Source organism: Peromyscus maniculatus, chromosome 15, assembly GCF_049852395.1.
Source record: "Peromyscus maniculatus bairdii isolate BWxNUB_F1_BW_parent chromosome 15, HU_Pman_BW_mat_3.1, whole genome shotgun sequence".
In the NCBI taxonomy this organism is placed as follows: Eukaryota; Metazoa; Chordata; class Mammalia; order Rodentia; family Cricetidae; genus Peromyscus; species Peromyscus maniculatus.
The window spans coordinates 64,604,616-64,611,680 of record NC_134866.1 but is presented as its reverse complement, the minus strand read 5'-3'; the positions used below and the strand labels follow the sequence as shown (position 1 = coordinate 64,611,680).

General features: G+C 44.9%; 1 non-coding gene across 1 annotated transcript; it reads right to left on the bottom strand.

Moving 5' to 3' along the window:
- Positions 1-6,533: 6,533 nt before the first annotated feature.
- On the bottom strand, positions 6,534-6,606 carry Trnak-cuu (transfer RNA lysine (anticodon CUU)). The gene has a single exon. It is a non-coding gene; the product is annotated as a tRNA-Lys (tRNA).
- Between the last annotated feature and the right edge of the window lie 459 nt (positions 6,607-7,065).

Genomic DNA, 7,065 nt, shown 5'->3' with positions numbered 1-7,065 from the left:
ATTTCTTCTCCCTCTATGTAGCAGAGAAGGAGGGATTTGCCCTGGGAACTCTAGGGCATCAGCTGGAACCCTCCTTTGCACCTGTAGCATATCTGTCAAAGAAGTTAGACCTTACCAGTCAGGCCTGGGCACCTTGTATTTGTGCTTTAGCAGCTGCTGAGCTCCTTATTCAGGAATCAGAGAAGCTAACCTTTGGGTCACTTATTACTGTTTTCTCTCATCATAACCTGTCCCACCTCTCAACTTATAAAGGCTTACAAATTTTACCTCCCTCCCAGGTTCTTTCTCTCCAGGTGGCATTACTAGAAGATGCCACGCTTATTTTCCAGACCTGTCCACCCCTTAATATTTCAAGCCTCCTCCCTCAACCTAATGCTGACTACTCTTCTCATTCCTGCACTAAAACCTTAGAGGAACTGTTATCTCTCCCTTCACACATACGGGAGGGCACATTGCCTCAGGCTACTTATACCTGGTACACAGATGGCAGCTCCTTTTTACATGAGGGGACCTGTAAAGTGGGCTATGCCATAGTGTCAGATACTGAGGTGATAGAACCACAGGCATTACCCACACACACCACTAACCAACAGGCTGAGCTGATAGCTGATAGCTCTCACCTGTGCCTTCCAGTTGGCACAGGGGCAATCTCTAAATGTTTTCACAGACTCCAAATATGCTTTTCATATCCTCCTGTCCCATGCTGCTATTTGGAGGGAGTGTGGCCTCCTCATAGCAAAAGGGGGATCCATATCTAACTCAGGCCAAATAATGGCCATGCTAGAAACTTCCCACCTCCCCAAGGCTATAGGAATTGTCCACTGCCGGTCTCATCAGACTGATAACCCCATCATCTCTAAGGGAAACAACCGGGCTGACCAGGTAGCCAAGACAGTGGCCTTCCAGGGCCAAGACTCACCCCACTCACCATAGGGAATCCATACAGTGCAGCTCACACCCTCACAGGGAACCCCTGACACTAGGCAAACTCTGTCCTATCTACACCAGCTCTTTCACCCTAATAGTCTTGCTCTGTCTCAATTTGTAAAAACCCACCTTCAGCCCACCTCTGAGGACCTACAGTTCTTAAGAACTATTACTGCCTCTTATGAGATTTGCCAAAAACCAGATCCCAATACTAAGTACAGAAGTCAGCCTTTTCTCACCAGGCTAGAGGTTCCCTTCCAGGGACTGACTGGCAGCTCGATTTTACCCATATGCCCACCATCAGGAAAGTTAAATATCTCCTCCTGATGGTGGACTCATTTTCAGATTGGGTAGAGGCATACCCAGTTTCTTATAAGCGGGCTCAGATAGTTGCAGACCTTCTTCTCCGAGAAATCATTCCTTGGTTTGGGAATCCTGCTTCCCTTCAGTCTGACAATGGTCTGGAGTTCACCTCCAAGATTTCCCAGACACTAGCTAAGGCTCTTAACATTCCTTGGCATTTCATATCCCATAATCCTCACGAATGGTGGAGTATACTAATCGGTTTTTAAAATCTATTCTTACTAAAATGTTACAGGAACTTCACCTTGACTGGGTAAGACTATTGCCTCAAGCTCTTTTCATGCTCAGGGCTCTTCCTAAAAAGCCTCTTTCAATTTCTCCATTTGAACTAATGTATGGAAGGCCAGTTCTAACACCAGGTCTTTTATCCAACCCTTCAACCATTCCAGACAGCCTGTTAACTTCCCTGCTGTGTCACCTAAGGTCTATCCTGTGGAACTTTGCAGACCATTCCTTACCTCAGCCATGTGACAATTCTTGCCCACCCCCAATTCACATTGGGGACCAGGTTCTTCTTTCCTCTCCAGGCCAGTACCCTTCACCCCTTCCCCCTAAGTGGCAGGGACCCTTCAAGGTAATTCTTGTAATCTCCACGGCTGCTAAACTTGAGGGCTGCCCTCACTGGGTCCACCTGTCTCATCTGAAACCTTTTATCTCCATCCCAGAAAAATCTCCCTTCGTATACAGGGACATAGACAGGGGGCCCTGTTCTCTCAAGCTCCAGAGGACATCAGGATCCACTGCCTTGTCACCAATTCCAGAGGAACGAGGTATCACCCCATAAGCTCTTCCTTTCCTAATTAGGGCCACACAGAGCTGGAGGCAAAAGGACCATCAAAAATATCCAGGTGGTAAGGAAAAAACAAAAACAAAACCCAGTAATAATCAAAAGGTATTTACACTCCCAGACCCAAAAGTGTCTGGGCTCTGCAAAAACAGACTGTAATGTAACAGTCTATCACTGTTAAATGCTCAGCAATTGATTACCTGTGTCTCCTGAATGCTAAACTAATAAAGGAAACATGTGCCTTAAATAAACTACCTGTAATAAAGCTTGTCTCAAGTAAAAAATAAGCAGAGTACTAAACACTACAATGGTCACTAGTTTTCTCATGGCTACTTCTTAACATGTTCAAAATTTTTCCCAAGCTCCAGAAACCAGGTTAAACCCATCTGGACAGGCCAGATCTACTTCAGATAAGTGCCAACTCCCCTGGTCTGGGAAAACTCCAAATAAAATAAAATAATAATTCTTTTTTCTCTAAGCTTTTTCTGTGTCACTAGTATCCTGTCAGCCAAAAAGTTCCGAACACGCCAGGGCAACGGACGACAGACAGCCCAGGACGTCAGAAGCTCCCCTCTCTATTCCCCCCAAGAGCCAACCGACACCCACCAAGTCAGCTGGAAGCAGTTTTGGGGAGAAACGATGCCACATACCCACTCATCTGCCATCTTTTATAAAAACAAATAGTCCGGGATGATAGGAATTCCAACCACGCCCCCAGGGTTGCGCATGCCTGGCGGAACATTTAGTTATTTCTGCCTAGTCATTTCCGGGTCATATGTCCTACATGACCCATGCCCTGCCACTGCATGGTTGCGTAATTGCACAGTGCAATCATGTGATCTATGCGCAAGTGTAGCCACGTGGGCCTATATGCGCAGGTGCAAGCTGGCCCTTAAAAGGCAGGCTCCATGCTCCCCTCCCCCGCCCCTCTTCACACATGTGTCCTTCCACAGGCCTGATCATGTCTATCCCTTTCTTCCGTGTCTTAATAAAACTCTTGTTAGTGGATTCTGTCATGTTTCACGACTTTTCCTCGCAGGGTAAGAGCACCACTAAAAATCATCAAGATGGAAATCATAAAATTACTACAAAGGAAAACAAGATAAAATGTGAGCATGCTCAGAGCTGTTATGTCTTGAGTACTTAAAGAACTCTCAGTATACACAGGGTTCAAACTGAGAGCCGAATGATGAAAATGAGATAGCTAGGCAAAATGTTGAGTAAAGAACAGGAGGTACAAATGCCATGACATCAGAAAATACGTGAGGACACTTGGGCAACAGAGGAGAAGCAGATTCGATGTGATATAAAGTAAAGAGTGGGGAGTTACATCATAGTCTTATATATTAGCATTGGAAGTACAGACTTTGTTTTTACTTCTAAGGAAATAGCAAGTCATTAAATTAATCTTAGGAATAATTGCTGTGCCAAATTTTTGTTTTCAAATGGTGGTTACTAATTCTTTTTGAAAAATATTTTTAAAGAGGATATGAGACTAGGGAGACAAGCTATTTCTACTTACAGATGAATTAAACACTGCCTCTGTGCAACCTAGTGAAAGACAAGAGTCAGGATAAAGGTTATAAACCTTGTAGATGAATTTCTAAAAGTCTTATTAAATAAAAAATATGGAGTCAGATATAGGGGTGAAAACCTGAGAGATCAGGGAAATAGGGAAAGCCACAGCTAACCTCACCTCACCAACTCTGCAGCTTCTAAAGAGCAAGCTATTTCCTGTCTACCCACACCTATATACCTTGCTGTTCTGTCATCTGATTTGCTCTGTGTCCAGCTACATCACTTCCTCTTCCTGCCCAGCTCTGTCACTTCCTGTCTGTCTGTACAGACCTCCATGGTTAACTAGTGTTGGAATTTAAGGCATGTGCCACCACACCTGGCTCTGTTCCCAGTGTGGCCTTGAACTCATAGAGATCCAGACAGATCCCTGCTTGCTGAGTGATAGGGTTAAAGGTGTGTACCACCATTGTCTGACTTCTATATAGTGGCTTGCTTTTTCCTCTGGTCTTCAGGCAAGTTTTATTTTATTGGTAGACACAATACATCACCACATTCCCATAAGAGAAATAAACAAGAGAAAGAAATAACCCACCATGAGCCTTCATTAGCAGCCAGCCAGAGTGCCCAGCCACACACATTGGTCGGTGGGTTTGCACCAGTCGTAGTAGCTGCCAGGAATATGTTCTTCCCTCCTGAATGTGGGGACTATAAGAACAGTGAACTGCAGAAACTGGGCCATGACATCAACACTCAGTGTCAGCTACACCATGTACAGAAAAACAACCAGAACAGAACAAGTGGTGGAGACAGTGGCCGAGAACAGAGTAAGAGCCTGAAGGTAAGACATGTCATCCATGTCCCATGGACACCCTGGAGATAACTGATGGAGATGGCAGCATCATTATCCCTGCCTTGGTGAGCAGGAATACAGAAACATGCTGGGTAAGTCAGGACGGCCTCCTGACTTGAACATATCAAAGAGGCCCCTTATAAGCAAAGGTAAATGGTCAATGAGTCTTCTACACTCACTCAGAGTCTCAGCCACAGAAAAGCCCTCAAGTTGAAAGAATGGGAAGAATAGTTCCCCCAAACACCACAAAGTTCCACTTGGCATATGGAAAGTCTCTGACAAGGAATTCTAGCAAGAAGAGAAGTCCCACCAGGAAATCCCTCTCAGCTAGGGCACACTGGCATAAATTGTTTTAATTACTGAGGTTATCAGTTTTTCCAACACCTACAGAGATTTCTACAAAAGACAATCAAGGTAGGAGGAGTCCCATATCATCTCAATTAGGAATAAATGCTGAGTAAGGTCATAACACATATTTCCATTTATATGTATTTAAAATTTTTACTTTCATTTTTTACTTAAACATGTGTACTTTATTTGTTCACTTGTTTTGTTTTAGCTGCGTCTCACCTGAGACGACGTTTATGACAACATCAGGACTACTATACAGTTGCCGTACCCGTCACTGCAGCAGCGGTACCCGTCACTGCAGCAGCGGTACCCGTCACTGCAGCAGTGGTACCCGTCACTGCAGCTGCCGTACCCGTCACTGCAGCTGCGGTACCCGTCACTGCAGCTGCCGTACCCATCACTGCAGCAGCGGTACCCATCACTGCAGCAGCAGTACCCGTCATTGCAGCAGCGGTACCCGTCACTGCAGCTGTGGTACCCGTCACTGCAGCAGCGGTACCCGTCACTGCAGCTGCCGTACTCGTCACTGCAGCTGTCGTACCCATCACTGCAGCAGCGGTACCCGTCATTGCAGCAGCGGTACCCGTCACTGCAGCTGCCTTACCCGTCACTGCACCAGCGGTACCCGTCATTGCAGCAGTGGTACCCGTCACTGCAGCTGCCGTACCCGTCACTGCAGCTGCCGTACCCGTCACTGCAGCTGCGGTACCCGTCACTGCAGCAGCGGTACCCGTCACTGCAGCAGCGGTACCCGTCACTGCAGCAGCGGTACCCGTCACTGCAGCTGCCGTACCCGTCACTGCAGCAGCGGTACCTGTCACTGCAGCAGCGGTACCCGTCACTGCAGCTGCCGTAACCGTCACTGCAGCAGCGGTACCCGTCACTGTAGTTGGCTTCATCACCAAGTAGAACTAAGTAAGGAAATCCAAGAGAAGACTCGTTAGCAAGACTCACAAAATTAAATAAAAAGAGGCAGTAAACGGGAAGAATGCAGAAAACACAACAGGCACACATAACATGAGATTATAAGCAACTACGATACCTCCATAAGCCCAGAAATTCCTTAGTACCAGAAAGCAAAGACAATGATATAACCAAACTGTGGAAAGACTTCAAAGACATACTTTTTTAAAGGCTCAATGATATCATAGAGGACTTAAACCAATAGATGAAGCAAAGAAATCCAGTCAGTGACAAGAAAATTAGCAAAATACAGGAAATGGTCAGAAATTTGAGGAGAAATTTAAAAACATGGATGTGTTTTAGCAAAGAAATTGATATTTTGAAAAAGGAATCACACAGAAAAGATCAAAATAGATCTGTGGTGATATTTTATTTGTACTGAAATGTTATTTTAATTTTATGTTAATAAATAAAGTTGCCCTGGGGTCAGAGCTATTAGAGCTATAGTAAGAGCGTGGTGGTTAGAAGAGCTAGGTAGATTTCTGTGTGTTCAGGGATACAGCCAGTATTGGAGACATACGCCTTTAAGACCTGGAGGGCGGTACTTACAGGCAGTGATGAGGCAGTCATGTGGTTGGGTTTACAACCAATGAGAAGGCAGAACAGAAAGATTATTTAAACAGGGACACAGGAAGTACCTCCCTCTCTCAGGGAAGCTAGGAGCACTGCAGGAGGTAAGATTTTATCTCTGAGCTCTGACCTCTCGGCTTTTCTCTTTTACCTTGGCTCTGTGTTTCTTATTTTAATAATACGATTGGTTACATCTACATCTGGCGCCCAACGTGGGGCTCGAACCCACGACCCTGAGATTAAGAGTCTCATGCTCTACCGACTGAGCTAGCCGGGCCCTCTAGCACAAGGCAATGATGAGATTGATAAATTATTGATAGAAAATATGCTGGAGGCCTCAGACTTTCATAAAAAACATCATGTCAATAGTAAAGGTTTAAAAAAGGATTTTTCCATAACCTGGCAACAAGCCAAGAAAATAGTAAAGAAATGTCCTACTTGTTCCTTCTATAATCAAACGCCATTACCAACAGGATGTAACCCAAAGGGTACTCAAAAAAATAAAATCTGGCAGATGGATGTGTTTCACTTTGCAGAATTTAAAAAACTGAAATATGTACACCACACTATCGATACTTATTCAGGATTTCAATGGGCAACTGCTCTGAGTTCTGAAAAAGCTGATTCTGTAATCACTCATTTGCTAGAAGTTATGGCCATTATGGGTATACCTACACAAATCAAAACTGACAATGCTCCATCATATGTCTCTGTTAAAATGAAACAGTTTTTTGCT